Genomic DNA, 20,722 nt, shown 5'->3' on the forward strand with positions numbered 1-20,722 from the left:
TATGTATTTATTTTTAGGAAATTACTAAAACCAACCTACATCTTTAAGAAATTTACAGAAACAGGACTGGTTGCCACTTGGATGATGATCGAGTGGGCTCCACTTTGGATGGACCGATGGGGCATGAATGTCAAAATTGAAATGATCTGATGATCCTAACCATCCACAAAATAAAATGATTACCAAAACACGATCTGATGGTGTCCAAACAATGTGGACAGTCCACTTTATACGGGTCTATGAGGCCCACACTAGATCCCGAACGGGAAGTAAGTCCGCTCATGGCCGGATGATCAAGAGCCCATAATTGGGTTTGATCTTTCTTGGACCTTGAACAAACTCCGGAGGAACTGGGTACATGTATAAGTTCTTCATTTTGCTTATCAAATGCATAGAACGTAAAAGGTTCACCATGGCCCCTTTACTGTTACTGGGGTTCGGCTATCGGCGCAACTTCTTCTTACTTTCATTTATAATTTGTTCGGCTGTTCCCTTTAGGCTTTGTACGCTTTCTACACTCTACACGGTCGACGGAGTTGTCCGAAAGAGTTGCTTAGCAATTTCGGAACTGTACTATTGGCGTTTCAGGGATTTGGGAATGGATCAGAGCTTCGGAAGCCCTCGAGGGGGAATTAGGCATTATAGCTATGATTGGGTTAAGTGTCAAGGGATATAGGTACGAGAAGGATTATTGAATATTAGAGTTGGATCCTTTTTCCTATGCCTTTTTCGTTGAAATCCTGAAATACTCCCTTTTTCATCAACATCTGCTACTCTTTCTGCCAATTCCGAATTCGAAGTACGGTAGGATGGAAGTACAATAAATATTCATAGACAGAAGCGGATGAAGCAGAAGAAGGGTTCTTTTGTTTTGTAGACCGCCTTGCAAAATGAAGATTGTTATTTCCATCACTGAAGCCAAGAATAGGTTTCTTGGTGATACAATCCTATGGTTAATTATTCTTAATCCGGTGTTGCCATCAAAATTGGAATGGGCTCCCCTCCGGCGAATCACGGACCTTCCCTAGCTTTGTTTGTTTGTTTTTTTTTTATCGTGATCTATGGGCTCTTAACCGTCCATTTGCAATTGGTTGGATAGCTGGGATCGTTCCATTGGTGCATTTTCCGCATTTTGCCTGAACCGCCTAGTAATCTTAGGCCTTCTTTGGAAGGGAACATATTTCTAACCCTACTTTTTTTTTTTAAGTTGAACAAACCCTATTCAATTTTTATTGGGGTTTTTGCAAAGCAAGTCTTCTAATTTGCTTTATTTGAGAAAAGAGTCTTCTAGTTACAATTTGAAAATAGAGTCATCACATTACAATTTGCAAATAGAATTTTCACATTTGATGGAATTTTGCAAATCTGGTCATGCCAAAAGTTTGTGACCAAAATACTCATAAATACCCATGGTAGTTTTTTTTTACCCACAAAAGACCAAAATCTCTCTCTCTCTCTCTCTCTCTCTCTCTCTCTCTCTCTCTCTCTATATATATATATATATATATATATATATGGGAAAAGTGAGTGTACTCGGTCGAGTAAATAAGCTTATCTACTCATATTTGGGAAAAGTGAGTGTACTCGGCCGAGCAGATAAGCTTATCTACTCGGTCGGCTAAAAACAGTGGGGGACCCACATTTTTTCGGTGATTCAAACCATTCATTTGAAAGGTCCTCACCTAGATAAGGTGTCCAAAAAAAATCAGCCCCATAGGATCATCCTAACCCATCCAACAGTGGAGGAAAAAACGGGCATATTTGTGGATAAATTGTGTCTGTCCATTTTTCCCCATTTTTTCCTCCACATTGGATGGGTTAGGATGATCCTATTGATCTGATTTTTTGTGGACACCCTATGTAGGTCCTTGGCCTTTCAAATGAATGGTTTGGATCACCAAAAAAATGTGGGTCCCCACTATTTTTAGCTCGACCGAGTAGATAAGCTTATCTGCTCGGTCGAGCAGATAAGCTTATCTGCTCGGTCGAGTAGATAGATAAGCTTATCTACTCGACCGAGCAGATAAGCTTATCTACTCGACCGAGCAGATAAGCTTATCTACTCGACCGAGCAGATAAGCTTATCTACTCGACCGAGTACGGTCACTTTCCCCCCCTCTCTCTCTCTCTCTCTCTCTCTATATATATATATATATATATATATATATATATATATATATATATATATATATATATATATATATGAGGAAAATGATTGTGAGCTTGAATCTCGTATAGCTTATATGAGCTTGAGGGCCCAAACACATGGGTCCCACATTTTTTGTAGTGATCCAAACCATTTATTTACAAGACCCCATCATAGATAGGGTGTGGATCACTACAAAAAATGTGGGACCCATGTGTTTGGGCCCTCAAGCTCATATAAGCTATACGAGATTCAAGCTCACAATCATTTTCCTTATATGAGGAAAAGGATTAGACGCTTCAGTGCTACTTTCTTTGGTACGCTTGAGTAGATATGTGCGTTTCCACTGGACGCTGGAATGGGCCCCACAAAAGTACGGACAGAAGTGAGAAAAAGAAAACCCAAAATATTCGAAACCCTTTTTTCTTCTCTCGTTTCTCTAGCGAGAAAACGTGACTCTCTCCCTCTCTGAGGCTATGTTCACTTGTTTTCCCGGGAAAGGAAAAGAAAAGGTTTCCCGAGAATCTGACGTGGCAAAAGGAAAAGAAATCCCGAGAAACTGTGCAGGAAAAGGTTTCCCACAGCTGTTCACTTGCACAGGAAATCCCGAGAAATTGTGCAGGAAAAGGTTTCCCACGCCTGTTCACTTGCCAATCTATTTGTAGAAATGTAAAGCATCCCTTATATCCTTTGGTTAATAGATTGCTAATGTGGTGCATTATTTACCCAAAATGAGTTATCACTATTTACCCCTCTGGCTGCACAGTGTTATTAAAGTTACATGAACTTAACTTTTGCCTGATTGTTTACGCCCTTTTTTTTTTCTTTTTTGAATCCAAAACTGATTATTGGACTCAAAATTGCATTTAAACGAATCCAGTAATCAGTTTTGGTCTCAAAATCAATCTCGAAATCCCAAACGAACACGGCCTTTTTTTTTTTTTTTTTTTAATGATGCTTGGAGATGTTTGTTAATACATTGATGTTTGTGGAGTGGTGTAGGTAAGGCTGGGGAAGAACGGTGTGGAGGAAATAGTTGGGTTGGGACCTCTCTCTGACTACGAAAAGCAAGGTCTGGAAAATCTCAAGCCTGAACTCAAATCCTCAATCGAGAAGGGGATCAAGTTTGCCAAAGAGAATTAATTTATTGAATCATAGGGCTCCGACCCCCACCCCCAATTTTGGATGTGTATTTTGGATGTGTATTATTGAATCATAGGGCTCCGACCCCCACCCCCAATCTCAAGCGCTTGAAGGGGAGTGATAAAGATAAGATTACTGAAAATCTTTCTACTACCAGAAAGTTCTCACCAGAAGTATTCATGCATAATTGACAAGTGCTGTGTCATGCATATCCTGTATGTGTATATCTTGTACCATGTGTAATTAAACCATTATAAAAACAGTAACATAATGATAAGTGTAAACAGTGGGAAATAACACAAACTCGTTTTCTTCTATATTTCTGCATTTCTCCTGGATTCTACCCCTTTCACGTTGTTGCAAGCAAGGTACTCTGCTGTAATTAAAGGTTCTTGCATCCCCTCGCATGAGCCGACTTCAGTTCATTCAAGAATTACAAATGAAAATAGAAAATGATTCAGATCTGTTCAGCATTTTTTTTCTTCCAGCTAGCTTAAATTGTTCTTGTGCTGAATTCTTCATTAGAATGACTATCTATTTGTAGTGACCAATGACACTCCTTGAATCTTAGCTTAAATTTGGAGAAAACATCTTAGCCGCGAGTTACTCTGAGCCTGAGAATTGATCAAATCCTTGATTTATGCTAGACCTTTATCAAGACGCCAGCACATCCATTGTGTTTTAGATTCCATCTGCCTCAGAGTGATATCAGAGCTTCCACATGACACCACCTGCGTCAAATTGTTATCAAAGCAGGCTTGCAAAAATTCTTAGTTTCTACAGATCCTGGAAGTGATTTGATAGATCTGGTTTCACATCTTTTGAGAAGGAACAGGCAGTGGAAAAAGGACAAAAGAACATATTAATGAGATTTTCCGAATAGTTGATCAGGTTTCTACATTTCAATTGATCCACATATTAATGAGTTGACTAGCAGTGGAAAAAAGGACAAAAGAATGGCTACTATGTCATGTTTACAGCCCAGAAAAAGCACATCCTCGGCCCTAGAAATAGGGGGCAAAGGAAGCGGTGGCGGAATCTCCTCCGGAAGGGCTACTGCCAACTCACGGTCAACCACTTCAATGTACCCATCGTTTGGCATCTCCCTCCTGATGTGGTTGTGGACGCAGCAACAGGCTAACACAATGTCCACCTGCCGTTTTAAAGAATACATGGGTGGTGAATTTATTATGGTGAATCGCTTCTTCAGGACCCCAAAAGTTCGCTCGATTACATTCCTAACCCCTGAATGCCTCTGATTATATAACTCCTCAGGAGATCGAGGCCTGCGCCCCCTGATCTCGTTCAAGTGGTAACTAGGGCCGCGGAATGGAGTTATAAAATGAGCCAGGCATGGGTACCCAGCATCGGCAAGGTAGTATTTTCCTGCACTCACAAAAAGGATTATGTCTAAGTTTCATAACTCAGACCATAAACTAAAGGTAAGGTAAGGTGTAAAAAATAAAGTCTTAAGTACCAGGTGGGCATGGAATGGGTTTCGCGAGTGATAAAGCGGATGCCAAGACCCGTGAGTCTGATGCCGACCCCTCCCACCCAGCTAACACGTAAGTGAACTTCATGTCGAAGTCACATGCAGCGAGCACATTCTGAGATGGGTATCCCTTACGACACCAAAATCTGCCATTCAACTCTGCACTTACTCTTGCATGTATGTGAGTCCCGTCGATTGCACCAATGCAATCCTACAATGTACACATTAAACATCACGAAACGTCAGCATATGAACCTAAGGCCCTAATCAATTACTATGAAATACAGAGGTAATGCTTGCTACCTTAAAGTAGGGCATCCAGTTCTGATTTCCAGCGATTTGATGTGGTGTCTCCGTTGAAGGAGGTAAGATGAACAAGTGCCGGATATTTAGCACGGCATCCAAAACCTTGTTAAAATACTTCGAAACCGTCGCCCCTGACCGTCTAATTACTGCCCTAACACGGCGGTTCCTATCGCTGTGACCAAGTATTTGTAAGAAAATGGCCACTTGTTCCTCGACACAACAGTGGATTGTGTCTTCGAGTAGGGCCGTGTTTCTTAAGATGGCCACAAAAGTGCGGAAACAGCGAACATCCATACGAAGCACAGCGAGACAGTGATTCTCTGCATGTGTGATACGTGTAACATATTCCCTGTGGGTTAGGTACCCTGATTCGCAAGGGGCTCGTGTCCTGCGATGAAGGTTTCGTCTAATCCTAAATAACAATGCAGATGCCGTAGCCATAACTACCGCTGCTGCTCGAACAATCATCATCCTCCTATTTACTGCTTCTCGCGGCATGATGGTAGCCCTACAACACCCACAATCCCCTTTAAGACAAAACATCCAAGCGCCGAACCACCAAAAGACCCACAACCACCCATTCAAACATAGGCACCACATAGAAAGCAATCCCAAGCATAGATAATAAGAAGCCCCAAACACGACATGGAATGGGGCTTATAGGAGAAAATATACCTCAAGATCCGAACAGTAGTAGTAGGAGTGAAAGAGGGAGGGAGAACAGAAACGTCGTTCGGTGCCGGAGAGAAGAGTCTACCAAAAAAAGAAGAAAGATGTATGAGAAGGGACTTTTGAAACAACACAACACATGTGAAAGTAAATTTCAGATGATATATTAGATTTGACCCGCTAGCTCATCAGAAAATAAAAGCTTTGACATAGAGAAACAGAAAATTAACACAGAAATGGCAAAGAGAATAGAAGAGAGCACATATTTTCACCAATAATTAAACTGCAAACAAATATATTTCTGAAACCATCAATCTACTAGCGATTTCGATGGCAAAAAAAATTGCAAAAGCTAATATTCCGACCGTATTGAATTCAAACCCTCCTAAGTTCTCAAAATTCTTAAAAAAAATAACAGAGTTACCATAACAATAGAACCCTAGATTTCAGTAAACCATATTCAAACCCTCACTCATCGGAAAACAACCAGATTTCACAAGAGAAACATAAAAAGTGATGAAAACAAGATTTCAAAGTGCACACAAAACCCAAAAAAAATAGTTTTAACGATGTTCGAACGAGAAATGCAACCGAACCCTAGATTTTCAGGTTTGGAAGAAGAAAAGGCAAAAGAAGAAGGAAAGAATAGCAAGAACTCTAAAATCCTGGGAGAAACATGCTTATCAGAATCCAACGCTCAAAATCATAGAATCAGAGGATTTATCGAGAAATAACATGAAAAGGAACAAAAAAAAAAAGCCCTAGGTTTAGACCAAAAAATCAAAGTTACAGATGAAAGACACAAAATCAAAGTGTATTATGAAATCCACTAACCTTTGGGGGTTCTGTGATGTTGGAAATCTCTCTCTCTCTCTCTCTCTCTCTCTCTCTCTCTCTCTCCTCTGTTCTCTTCACTCCTTTAGCAGGTAGAATGATAAATAGTTCGTATTTGGAGGAGAGTCTCACCGACCTTCATAAAACCGAGCGAAGGAAGGAGCTAGCAGTGGCTTACCTCCGAGCTTCTTCAGAAGGAAGTGAGGAGGAAGACAACGTGCGAGATGAAGTTGAGAGGAAGACCGTTTGCCACTCAAAACCCACTTCACGAAACCCAGTTTTTCTTTCCCGGGAAACCAAATCGCACCAATTTATTGGGATTTGGTTTCCCAGTCTCGTGAGAAAATGTTTCTCTCCAGCGCATTTATTCAATTTCCACGTCATTTTTTCAATTTCCAGCTGCCCACTGCTAATTTCCCGGGAAGACAAGTGAACACCGCTAATTTAAGATTTCTCGGGAAAAAAGAGGTGTTTTCCCGGGATTTGGTCTCCCGGGAACGCAAGTGAACAGAGCCAGACGTCTCTGCTCTCGAGAAAACGTGACTCTCTCCCTCTCAGACGTCTCTGCTCTCTCTCTCTCTCTCCGTCGTTGGTATTCCTTCTCCGGGCGCCACCTCCTTCTCCGACGCACGGGTATGTGTTTTCAATTTATTTTTTTTCGTTTTTTTTATTTCTGCGAGAAAGGGGTTTTGATTCGAGGGGTTTTTGAACCAGACTCTCTCCCTCTCAGAAGTCTCTGCTCTCTCTCTCTCTCTCTCTCTCTCTCTCTCTCTCCGTCGTTGGTCTTCCTTCTCCGGACGCCACCTCCTTCCCGACGGGCGCCGCCTCCTTCTCCGACGCACAGGTATGTGTTTTCAATTTTTTTTTTTTTCGTTTTTTTTTATTTTTGCGAGAAAGGGGTTTTGATTCAAGGGGTTTTTGAACCAAATACGGTAGATTGCTGGCCCAGATTTATTTATGGATTTTTCGATTGTATATTGAAAAGATTTCAGCTGCTCTTCTACGGACAGAAAGAGGAGAAAAATAAGATGAGATATTTTGTGAAGGGGTTTTGATTTCAGCTGCTCGTATAATGCTATTCTATGGTTTTTTTCATTTTTGTTTTTTACCTTGAAGGGGTTTTTATTCAAGGGATTTTATTTGCTTCAACAAATTTAGTTCAATATCCCCAGATTTATTTATGGATTTTTCGATTGTATACATGGTTTTTAGTTATGAAAAATCCATACGGTTTCAAATGTCATGAAATCCCTATTAAAATGGTATTGAAAATCCTCATTCCACTCCCATTTGAGCCTAGAGAGAAAAGATTTCAGCTGCTCTTCGACGGACAGAAAGAGGAGAAAAATAAGATGAGATATTTTGTGATTTTCTTATAGATAATACATTTTAAGGATGTTTTCCTAGATAAAGGGTTCGTTTTCTTCTTTTTTTAGTAGGCGAGCTGCAGTTAGGTGGACACCGAGCAGAATAAATTAAAAAGAAATAACAAATTGGATTATGAGGAATAACAAATTCTAAGCCCTAACAAGGGCAATCAGCCTTGGAGAGATACTTAACAGCACAGTTTGATTGTATCCGAATATGTGAAACCTTCCAAGCAATAACTTTGTGAAGAAGCTTGTGGTCTCTGCTACAAAAGATTTTTGTCTACAATAAATTTGTTTTATTTTTGCAGATTAAAGGGGTTTCGATTCAAGGAAACCCTAGATTTATTTATGGATTAAAGTGGTTTCATTTCTTTGAGTGGGTTTTTGTTCTTCTGATCAGCAGTTGGATCCATGTTTTTTGCATGTAAAATTATTTGGACTTCATTGGTGTGCTTTATTTTGATTGTTTGACTCTGATGTATAAATCCATTGGTGCTGATTGTTGGAAAATGAGATTCGTCACTTTTTTTTTCTAAACACAGTTAAAAAGTATGTGAACTTATATCATATTTGTAAATTTTTATCATCATTATATGGACCACTGCTGATTACAGTTAATGATTTACATGCAAGTGTGTTCCCTAAGTAATCCTCAAACTTCCATGTTTCTAGGTACCTACAATGTATCCAACTTCTTCGCAACTATGTGGAGTGCCTATTGAGCGAGTTGATGGTAGACCCTGGGGTTTGGTTGATGACGCTTTGTCACAAGCATGCGGCGTGGGTATTGAAGAAGTTGATGCTCATGGTTTACTTATGGTTGATGATGGTGTTAATTTGGATGAAGATAATCTTGAATGGGCAGGGACAGATGTGAATGATATGATGAGGTCGGCAGTGGTACATTCAGTACACCCAAAAAGGTTGATGGTGAGAAGGGTGTTGTGAGTTTGCCTTTTGTGGGACAAGTGTTTGATAGATGGGAATCTGCCTATGATTTTTACAATGCTTATGGGCTGGCCACTGGCTTTGGAGTACGGAAATCCAGTACAATGACTTCAATGAAGTCAAAGACAAAGGTGGTCATATCGAGGAAGTTTGTATGTGACAGAGAGGGGGTGAAAAGGGATATGGGCAAGGTAGATAATGTCAAGGAAATGAGGGAGCGTCGTGCTGTGAGACTAGATTGTAAAGGTAAGATGGTCATCAAACTTAGAGCTGAGAAGTGGGTAGTGAAGACTTTTGAAGACATCCATTCTCACGAGCTGACCTCCCCACTGAAAACCAAAATGCTTCGTTCTTATAACCGATTTCATAAGAGTGAAGGTGTTAAGGTTTTGATTGATTGTCTCAATGGCACACAAATGCCTAAATCTAGGATCGCAAAGGCCATTAATTCGACCCACGATGGAGTAACAGGTGGGCTGTCGACAAATCAATTTATTGCCCATTTGAGAGGTAACAGGAATAATAATTTAGGGCAAGAAGTTGTCTTAGTGGCTGACCATTTGCAGAAAAAACGATCTGAAGACCCAAACTTCTTTTTCTCGATGGAGTTAGACACAGATGGGACCTTTCGATCCATGTTCTGGGCTGACTCTATGGCGAGGGATGCGTACATGACATTCAACGATGTCATTGTTTTCGATGTTACGTACAAAACAAATAGGCTCCCTCTGCCATTTGCACCGTTTACGGGAGTAAACCACCACAGACAGTCGATCCTTTTCGGATCTGCACTCCTAGCCGACGAAAAGGAGGAGACATTTAGTTGGCTATTTGAGCAGTGGTTGACGTGCATGCATGGTAAAGCTCCGGGTGCAATAATAACCGATATGGACTTGGCTATAAAAAATGCCATTAAAAGAGTTTTTCCAGATACACGACATAGGTTTTGTGAGTGGCACATATGGAAGCATCTACTTGAGAAAGTTGTAGAAATGCGGGAAACCGAGGGAGAGTTTTACCGTGATTATAATCGATGCTTTCATTCGAAAACAAAAGAGGAGTGTGAGAACAAATGGCAAGTTCTGGTGGGCAAATATGAAATTGGTGGGAATGAATGGCTGTGTAGGATGTGGGAGCAGCGAGAGCATTGGATGCGGGCATATTGGAGAACCACTTTCACTGCAGGCATGAAATCAAGTCAGCGCAGCGAAAGCATGAATTCCTTCTTCGATGGATATGTGAACAACAATACTAGCTTACACGAGTTCTTGAATGCCTATGAAAGAGCACTGGTTCAACGCCGTAAAACCTAAGCCGAAGAAGATTTCAAGTCAAAATATTTGATTCCTAAGATGCAAACGAATAGCCCATTGGAAGAAGAGGCAGATAAATTCTATACGAGTATTATGTTTAACAAATTTCAGGATGGGTTGAAGGGGGGTACGAATTGTTGGTATGACCTGTTGAGCAATGAAGGGACAGTGGAAGAGTATTCTGTAGGTCTTAGAAATGATGAAAAGAGTAGATGGTGCAGGGTACAGTTTGAGGATTCTGATGGAGTGACCGCAACATGTGAGTACACTATGTTTGAGATGGAAGGGATATTATGTCAACATATCCTTCGTATTTTTGACCTTAAGCAATTGAGAAAGGTCCCTGAGCGTTACATGTTAAGGAGGTGGTCTATTGAGGCAAGATATTGAGGGGGGGGGTATATTATCTACAAGCACACAGAGAATAATGGCATGAATCCCTTTAAGAGGTGGTGCCTAATCTCAACATGGCAACGACTTTTAGATGGACCAGGTAAGAGGGAGGATGTAGTGAAAAGGATGGAAGATTTTTGCAGTGCACTTTGGGTTGAAGAAGAAGAAAGGAAGAAAGATGAGTTGGTGCAAAGTGAGTTACCAGTCATTGGTAGCCAAGTCCAGTCTAACATTTGTGTCAGTCAAATGCCTGAAATTACTATTCGAGACCCCCCAGTTGCGAAGACGAAGGGCCGACCGAAGAATGCTACACGTTTGAAATCTAACATAGAGACCTCTACAACACAACCAAAGAAGAGGACGTGCAAATCCTGTGGAGAAGAAGGACATTATGCGATGACTTGTAAAAAGAACTCCAAGGTCTGTACATGGTTCTTTTTTAAGTTATAAGTTTCTTAAACTAGTCCTTAATAATAATTTGTTCTTTTCTTTGGTAATAGAAACATAAAAGAAAGCGGCCAGGGAAAGAAGAGGGAGAGGAGGAAGATGAACAGGTGGAGGAGTAGACTCCGAGCAGGTTACTTTGTGTTTCTTTTATTTCGAGTTCTTATGTGTTTTTTCCCCTTTTATTATCCTTGATAACTTTGTGTAAAAGGTAGAACACTATTTGATGACATTATTCTTGATTTCTTTTCAGGGCTGGAGTAAAGAAATATTCAGGTCTTTTCAGTGATGTTGGGCTGGTAGAAGTGTTCTGATGTTGGGTCCTATTCACGCCTCATTGGTTGAAGCCGTCCGACCTCATGCAGCGGTCCTACGAACCAGCCCTTATTGCAAGAGGATTTTGTCAAGGACCCTTTTGAAGAAGTGATGTACATTCTCTCTTTGGTAAGAACCAGCCCCTATTGCAAGAGGATTTTGTCTAGTACTCTTTTGAAGAAGTGATGTACATTCTTTCTGGCAGAAAGCATGCTGTTTTTCACTTGTTCTCCATGAATATTACCAACATTTTGTAACTAGCGGATTTAGAAAATCAACTGTAAGAGTCTGTTGAAATCCCCAAGAAACTCAAATGACTTGGGATGTATGGAGATGGCATGCGTGAGATTGTAGTGTAAAATAAGCAATTTTGCTTTTTGTGCTTAAGTACATATGCTATGTGAATTTTTAGTATCTTTCCTATCATTATTGTATTATCCTTGGGTCATCATGTTCTGGAATCTGATTGTCCTTCTAATTTGGAAATGCTCACTGAATGATATTTGTACAGTGTTAGAATAGTTCAGTTTTGCTCCAATTGCTACCATTGTAATGTTATTTATAGCTTCTTACCATTTAATTCTGCATATAACTGAAATAAGCAACAGCAAAAAGAGCTAATTGGAGCAAAACTGAACTAGGGAATATTATAACCATTGGTCAACACACTCATATGGCCCTGGTTGGATTGCAGGATTTTTTTTGGAAGGAAAAATATTTCTAAATTTTATTACTTTATTTTTTGAATGGCAGATGATTTTATTAAGGGAAAAATACAGATACACCCCCTCAAACAGGTACTCCCTCTCAAATTTTTTATGCTTAAAACCCGACCTAAGTTCAACCCAACCCAACCCTAGTTCTTATGCTTAAAAAAATGATAAAGAATGTTTGGATTTTGAGAATCTATGTTGACACCAAAATTGATTCATTCTTGCACTCAAAATTACATTTAGGCCATGTTTGGCATTTGGCAACCATGCAAAATTTTCCCATGTTATCATGTGGGGAGAGATGGCTGGGGAGTGTGGGGAGAGTAAGGCCCGCACACTCAAAATTACATTTAGGCCATGTTTGGCATTTGGCAACCATGCAAAATTTTCCGATGTTATCATGTGGGGAGAGATGGCTGGGGAGTGTGGGGAGAGTAAGGCCCGCACCATAGGATGATCCAAACCGTCCATTAGATGGGAGGGTTAGGATCAACCTATAGTGCGGGCAATACCGTACTATTGAAATGATTTTTGGGCACAACCTATTTAGGTTGTGGGGCACAACCTATAGGGTTAGGATCAACCTATGGAAATGATTTTTGGGGCACAACCTATTTAGGCTGTGCCCATCTAATGGACGGTTTGGATCATCCTATAGTGCGGGCAATACCGTACTTTTAATAAAGTGAGGAGTGCCCTCACAAAAATACAGTAGTATTGATAACATTTCCCTTTTTCTTTTCCTTATTTTTAAGCAAATGTTCCAATGATGCCAAAGTTAGGATCATCCAAGCAGCACAACAATTTTTCCATGACCCTTTCACTATGGGATTTTCTATGTGGACCCTTCAGATCCATAGCCTATAGGTCTGCGTGTATAATTTGATGTGTGTGATTTATCATAAATCACAATAATAAAATAATAAAGACTGCCTATGTGGATGATCACTGTTAGGATCAATACTAACTATCAAGATTGGGTCTCACATGGTGATATGTGTAAGTTAGGATCAATATATTGGCAATGGTGATATGTGTAAGTTAGGATCAATACTAACTATCAAGATTGGGTCTCACATGGTAATATAAATGTTTGTTCTTCCCATGGATGGTGATCCATGACCTCTCTAAGTTACCAAGAGCAATTAAATGAGACAAGTTGGCAAAAAGATGAGTAATTCACATTCAAAGCATCAAAATAGGTACATTGCCAACACAACCCAATTTAAGAGTTTGATTTCCAGAAAAGTAAGAAAAAAAAACCTACAATTCCTAATATTTTATGCATCCAAAGTTCTTTCTTCAACATGGCATTTTCATTCTCCAATAATACTTTATGCATCCAAAGTTTATTCTTCAACATGGCATTTTCATTCTCCAATGCGGTCACGCGGTCTACGATCGTCCTATTCTCAGCATTTCCTTCTCTTCCATTGTAAGGCCTTGACACCCTGTCAACCTCAGTCCGGTATGAATCAACATCAGCCCAACGGAAATATCCACAGTCTTGGCGCTGAACATTGGCTACACATTAGAATTTCCACAACTTGCATAAAAGAATACTACATTACAAAATTTGAATGGTTACTCACCAAGTTCATATTGCAACTGTAGTATGGGCGGCCTCTATTTCCGTTTACGTTACTTTTGGTAATTTTCAACACTGCTGGCTGCTCACATGTACAGTTCATGGACGTTGCTTGTACACCAGATGAATTACAATTGTTGCTGCTTAAGGAAGCCATGGAGATAGTTTCGCTTAGATGGAAAATAAGAGAATGTCAGCCAAAAAAAAGAAAAAAGCAGTTCTTCTCAAACCCTATACAATCAGTTAAAAAAAAGAAAAAGAAACCCTAGATTTTAAGAAAACAAAACTCAGCCTCCTATTCTTCTCTGCTTGCACTCAGCCTAAAGAAGCACATATTTGAGCTAGATTTCTTTTGATTTCTAAAGAACTTAATAATAAAAAACCAACATGAACAAATAAATCAGTTGCCAAGATTTTTCTTACCCTAGATTTTAAGAGAAATACAAACCCTAACTGATTGTTTAGGGTTTCGATTCAAGGGTGTCATTTTTTTTAAATCTGCAAAATCTAGGGTTTCCTTGAATCGATACCCCTTGAAGCCATAAAAAAAACCTAGGGGTTTTGATTCAAGGGGTTTATTTCATTTTTTTAGGGCTTAGGGGTTCCGATTCAAGGAAACCCCTTAAAGCCATAAAAATCTAGGATTTCATTTTCTTAAAATCTGCAAAATCTAGGGTTTCCTTGAATCGAAACCCCCTGAAGCCATAAAAAAAACCCTATGGGTTTTGATTTCATTTTGTGAAAAAAAAAAACGAAAACAAACCATTTGAATAGGGATTTCATGACATTTGAAACCGTATGGATTTTTCATAACTAAAAACCATGTATACAATCGAAAAATCCATAAATAAATCCGGGGATATTGAACTAAATTTGTTGAAGCAAATAAAACCCCTTGAATCAAAACCCCTTCAAGGTAAAAAAAAAATGAAAAAAACCCTAGAATAGCATTATACGAGTAGCTGAAATCAAAACCCCTTCACAAAATATCTCATCTTATTTTTCTCCTCTTTCTGTCCGTCGAAGAGCAGCTGAAATCTTTTCAATATACAATCGAAAAATCCATAAATAAATCTGGGCCAGCAATCTACCGTATTTGGTTCAAAAACCCCTTGAATCAAAACCCCTTTCTCGCAAAAAAAAAAAAATGAAAAAAAAAAATTGAAAACACATACCTGTGCGTCGGAGAAGGAGGTGGCGCTTGTCGGGAAGGAGGTGGCGCCCGGAGAAGGAAGACCAACAACGGAGAGAGAGAGAGAGAGAGAGAGAGAGAGAGAGAGAGAGAGAGAGAGAGAGAGAGAGAGAGAGAGCAGAGACGTTTGAGAGGGAGAGAGTCTGGTTCAAAAACCCCTTTCTCGCAAAAATAAAAAAAACGAAAAAAAATAAATTGAAAACACAAACCTGTGCGTCGGAGAAGGAGGTGGCGCCCGTCGGGAAGGAGGTGACACCTGGAGAAGGAAGACCAACGACGGAGAGAGAGAGAGAGAGAGAGAGAGAGAGAGAGAGAGAGAGAGCAGAGACGTTTGAGATGGAGAGAGTCTGGTTCAAAAACCCCTTGAATCAAAACCCCTTTCTCGCAAAAATAAAAAAACGAAAAAAAATAAATTGAAAACACATACCTGTGCGTCGGAGAAGGAGGTGGCGCCCGGAGAAGGAAGACCAACGACGGAGAGAGAGAGAGAGCAGAGACGTCTGAGAGGGAGAGAGTCACGTTTTCTCGCTAGAGAAACAAGAGAAGAAAAAAGGGGTTTGAATATTTTGGGTTTTCTTTTTCTCACTTCTGTTCGTATTTTTGTGGGACCCATTCCAGCGTCCAATGGAAACTCACATATCTCCTCAAGCGTACCAAAGAAAGTAGCGCTTAAGCGTCTAATCCTTTTCCTCATATATATATACACACACTAGTAAAAAACCCCGTGCTATGCATGGGCCGACAAAGAACTGTACGGACCACATCATAGGTTGATCCAAACCGTCCATGTGATGGAACACAACATAAATAGGTTGTGCCCCAAAAATCATTTCCACAGGCTGATCCTAGCCCTCCAATCTATAGAGGTTTCCATAATATGTTGTTCCTCTTAAATCGGATGGTTAAGATCACCCTATAGATTTTTTATTAAAAAAGCATAAAGGAGGGGGTAGGATTGAAATTATGTGGCTTTAATGGGTGCCTTTGTTAAAAAGCATAAAGCAACGTGTCAGCACCACGTTGTGCAACATTCAGTTTTACTTATATATATATATATATATATATATATATATATATATATAGCAGAAGAGAAAAGAAGGGAATTTTTTGAAAATTCTATGAGAATTACACATCACTTTTTTTGACTTTTTTTAACAAATGCACCAATTCAACTCACATATTTTCAATCCTACCCCCTCCTTTATACTTTTTAACAAAAGCACCCATTAAAGCCACATAATTTCAATCTTACCCCCTCCTTTAGGTTTTTTAATAAAAAATCTATAGGGTGATCTTAACCATCCGATTTAAGAGGAATTATGGAAACCTGTATAGATTGGAGGGCTAGGATCAACCTATGGAAATGATTTTTGGGGCACAACCTATTTATGTTGTGTTCCATCACATGGACGGTTTGGATCAACCTATGACGTGGTTTGTACAGTTCTTTGTCGGCCCGTGCATCGCACGGGGTTTTATATATGAGGAAAATGATTGTGAGCTTGAAGCTCATATAGCTTATATGAGCTTGAGGGCCCAAACACATGTGGGCCCACATTGTTAGGAGGATCCAAAGCATTCATTTGAAAGGCCCTTACATAGATAGGGTGTGTAAAAAAACTCAGCTCCATAGGATCATCCTAACCCATCCAAAAGTGGAGGGCAAAATGGACAGACACCGTTTGCCACAAATATGCCCATTTTGCCCTCCGCTTTTGGAGGGGTTAGGATGATCCAATGGAGTTGATTTTTGGTACACACCCTATCTATGATGGGGCCTTGTAAATGAATGGTTTGGATCACCACAAAAAATGTGGGACCCATGTGTTTTGGCCCTCAAGCTCATATAAGCTATAAGAGCTTCAAGCTCACAATCATTTTCCTCTTTATATATATATATATATATATATATATATATATATATATATATATATATATATATATATATAGTTAGTGAGCTAGAGCTTAGCCTGAGCTAGAGTTCACAAACCATATCTCCCATAGTTGTTTGACTCATCCAGTCCAGTCATTTTATAGGTTATGGTTATGGTTAGGATTATAAGTTAGGGTTATGATTTGTGGAGGTTTAAAATGGATGGCTAGAAAATGCGCTTCTATAGATTGAGTGATTAGGATTATGGTATGGAGATGGTTTCTTAGGAACACACTATCTATGTGAGGTCCTATAGAGTGGTGTATGTAGGCTAATTGATTAATTAAATTAATTAATTAATTTACATGGAGGATTAATTAATTGGAAAATGGGAATTAGGAGTTTCCAATATTGGATGGAAAAGAAACTCTGTAATTATAGAATTCTATATTTAGAAATCTAGTTGATAAGTTAATTAAAATAGAAACTTGGAGTTTCAATTTTGAGAAAAGAAAGAAAGAAAATTAAAAAGGAGAGATTTTCCATGTCTTGCTTGAGTTATTTTTAGAAATAAAATTTTAATATGAAAAGTGTTTTCTCTTCTGAATTATTTATTTTAGAGAGAAATCCAAAAAAAGAAAAGTGTTTCCTTATTTTGTAGAAACAAATTTTAAATGCAAAAAGTGTTTCCTTGTTTGAAATTATTTAGTTTTGGATACACACTTTGAAAGGGAAAAGACTTTCCTAATTTAAAGTCTCTTTATCTTTGGAAACAAATTTTGTTAAAAAAAGAACTTTTCTAAATAGGAATATATATATATATATATATATATATATATATATATATATATATATATATTATTATTATTATTAACCCTCTCTTCTCTACCCTACTTCTTTCTTCATCTAGGAAGGAATAGAAAGCTGAAGTAGATAATCCAAGCAGAAGAAGTATCGATATAGGTATTTTTACCATAGTTGCCGGAAACTCCTTGAGCGGGTGGGAAACCCGTTTCCCCTAAAATGCGTTTCTCACGGTTGGGAAACTCGTTTCCCCTAAAATGAGGGAAACACGTTTCGGAAACGTTTCCAAAATATGATACAAAATTGGAGAAATATTTTTGAAACATATGGAAAACTTATGTAAATAATGTGTAAACGAGTGATAAACGTGTTCAACATTCTTAGAAAACACATATGAAACGTGTAGGAAACATGTGTGGAACTTACGAAAATCATTTTGGAAAAAACACATCATTTCCTATGACGTTTTTCGTACCATTTTCTATTGTTTCACGTTTCTCGTTTCCCCTATATTTTTTTTCATGCGTTTCCCATTTCCGTTTCACGTTTCGTTTCCCGTTTCCGTTTCCAACTCTGGTAACTATGATTTTGACTCACCCTAATCGATGTGAAAGAGAAGAGGAAATATTAATTAGCGTTGGATTCAGAGTTTTTATAGTCCCTCTGAGGACAGAGTTTACAAGTTTCATCTACCAATGATTCGTCCACCACAGTGTCGTGGTTCCTATAAGAGCTGGTTGATCATTAGTGAAACTAATGGAACAAACTATCTCTTAAACATGTTTTCAAAGGCAAAAATTCAACTTCCATCCAAGCCTCATCGCCAGAAAAGAAGATGGATAAATGGGTATCCCATTGGTGGTAAGGGCAATGACTAGAAAGGGTATTCTGTCATCAGACCCCTATTCTTCTAATGAAATAACCATAGTTGTGATCATAGCAGATTATAATGGACTGGCCTTTTGTAGACTGGGAGATAAGGAATGGAGTGATTTTGAAGATCCAGATCGTATCGCACGTGTATCGCAATATCATTGTGATATTGCATTTTGTAACGGATTATTGTATGCCATTAATGTGAGGGATGAACTTATAGTTTGTTCATTAGGTCCCTCTCCTCAAGTCTGGAGTGTACTTGTGCCAGGAGGAAGACCTTCCTCCTCCACTGAGCAGGCTAATTTGGTGGAATCTTGTGGAGAAATGTTCATGGTCAGAAAGTGTTGGGATGAGAAGTTTCGATCGGGACTATTCAAACTTGATTCAAGTGTTCCCCATTGGGTTCAGATAAAAAACTCGCTTGACGAAGATCCATTGTTCTGGAAATATCCATCATCTAGGTTGCTGGAGGAGGTGCATTTATGTGATTCATTGGAACTCTGAAGATGCGAGTGAGATCATTTTTTTTCACGTAGGAGATGGCACTACCGCGCAACCTCTTCCGATGGAGAGGCCCTCACTCCGTATTACAGACACTTGCGTTACACCAGATTAGTGATAGAGGGATTTTTTTTTTTTCATGTTTTTTCAAGACTTTGTTTTAGTTTCATTAGGATATGAACTCTTGAGTATATATTGAAGGATGATGGAAATATTTTCACGGTGAACACTAATTTCAGTTATTTATATTTTGTTTCAAGACTTTGTCTACTTTAGTTATTTATATTTTTTATTTCAAGAGTTTGTCTTAGGTTGTTCTGAGTATCATCTAGGATTTTAACTATTTTGCTTTGCTGTTGTACTTTGATTCTTTTTCTATAGATATTTTTGCTTATAAACTTTATGTCTTACTTCTTTTCTTGTGCTTTTGGTGTGCTAGCTGCTTGTCCATCTGGTTGTTCTTCTAACTTGGTATTATCTTTGAGATCTATCGCCCTCACATGTGTACAATGATCTTGGCCAGGGCTTGAAAATTACATTAATTTAACAGCTACGTAAAAATAAATTTTGAAGTGGGGAGGAAAGCACACACTGACAATTCTGTGCTGCCTTTCAACTCCCATAATTTGTCTCTGATTCAATTGTTGAGATTTAGGCATTGTTTACAAGCTAAACGAGCCAGAGGCTCATTATCGAATGTTTTCTCTTAAACCCATTTTCAATAACACAAGTCCAGCCTCATCTCAGAATTAAGCATGTCACACTGTGGAGGGGTGCTCAATCTCTTTTTACCTGTTAGTATTGTATGCCCACAGAACTTATTTTTGTTTGAATATTTTATTTTTAAACAAATGATAATTTAGTTTTTGGATTATAATATCCTGATTCTTTACGAGCATGCTATTTATTGCCTTTGTATGATATTGACATTAGGTTCCTTAGGTAACTTTGTAGTGACATCATCATCAAACTTAGGTTGGCGGAATTCTTCAATTTCGCACGTCTTGGTAAAGGTTTAATCATCTATTGTCAATCTTGTGGGAGAATTTGGTTGTAAACGAAGGTTCCCTTGAATTTCTTTATCTCATCTGATCACACCTATCAAACATCACTACTTTCGCTTGTTTGACTTTGATTTCCTGAAGCTGGGAATTCATGTAATACTCACATTAAAAAATAAGAAAGGATCCATGTCTGTTGCTATATGAGAAGAACTGTCACTGTGTGTTAAGCTTCCTATGTTGTTGGCTGTGTTGAGACCAATTAGACAGAGACAAGCTACAATTGCCACGGATGGCTTCTTTGGAAACAATATCTCTTTGTGATTGGACCTATCTGTTGTGAGAGTTTTAAATTAGATTTGAAGAGATTTAATCCTCTCTTTTTCAGGCTATTGGAAACTCTGGTTTCTAAATTTGGGTACTAATATTACTCTCAGCTGAGAGCATAGTTCCCACCTGTGAAATTGAGCCAATGTTACTGCAATATACAACCAAAGAAATCGGGTATTGAGGGCATCGGCTGAACTTTGGCTTGTGGAACTTGCAGTGCAGTAAATTGGACAGAGCCAACAAATTTTGGGTGAAATACAGGTTTTGTAATCAAGAGCATCACAGTGATGTTGAAGCAGGGTGGTTTTTCACAGCATTTCTAAATCTCCAATAGGAGGTTGGTTCTCCCCAAAACCTATCCATTTCAATTGAGGGGGACACACTTGACTTAATTGGGGAAGAGGATCTCCAACCAACAGTTTCTTCTTCTTAGTTTATATATTTGAACTTGTGACATTTCAAGTTCAGAAC

General features: G+C 38.9%; 1 protein-coding gene across 6 annotated transcripts in view; it reads left to right on the top strand.

The window, feature by feature from the left end:
• Positions 1-6,925: 6,925 nt before the first annotated feature.
• Positions 6,926-20,722, top strand: part of LOC143861963 (uncharacterized) — a 33,227-nt gene continuing 19,430 nt past the window's right edge. For 2 of the 6 annotated variants that reach the window (XR_013240084.1, XR_013240086.1), the window contains exons 1-6: positions 6,939-7,223; positions 7,305-7,434; positions 8,633-11,034; positions 11,115-11,191; positions 11,312-11,502; positions 12,127-12,170. The gene's annotated coding sequence lies outside the window, so the exon portion shown is untranslated. Of the gene's footprint in view, positions 7,224-7,304; positions 7,435-8,632; positions 11,035-11,114; positions 11,192-11,311; positions 11,825-12,126; positions 12,171-20,722 lie in introns of those variants that run through there. The other 4 variants (XR_013240085.1, XR_013240088.1, XM_077372944.1 and 1 more) reach the window with 3 other exon arrangements.

This window comes from Tasmannia lanceolata, unplaced genomic scaffold (assembly GCF_043159265.1).
Source record: "Tasmannia lanceolata isolate RefF3 unplaced genomic scaffold, GAP_Taslan_0.1 ptg000037l, whole genome shotgun sequence".
NCBI lineage: Eukaryota > Viridiplantae > Streptophyta > Magnoliopsida > Canellales > Winteraceae > Tasmannia > Tasmannia lanceolata.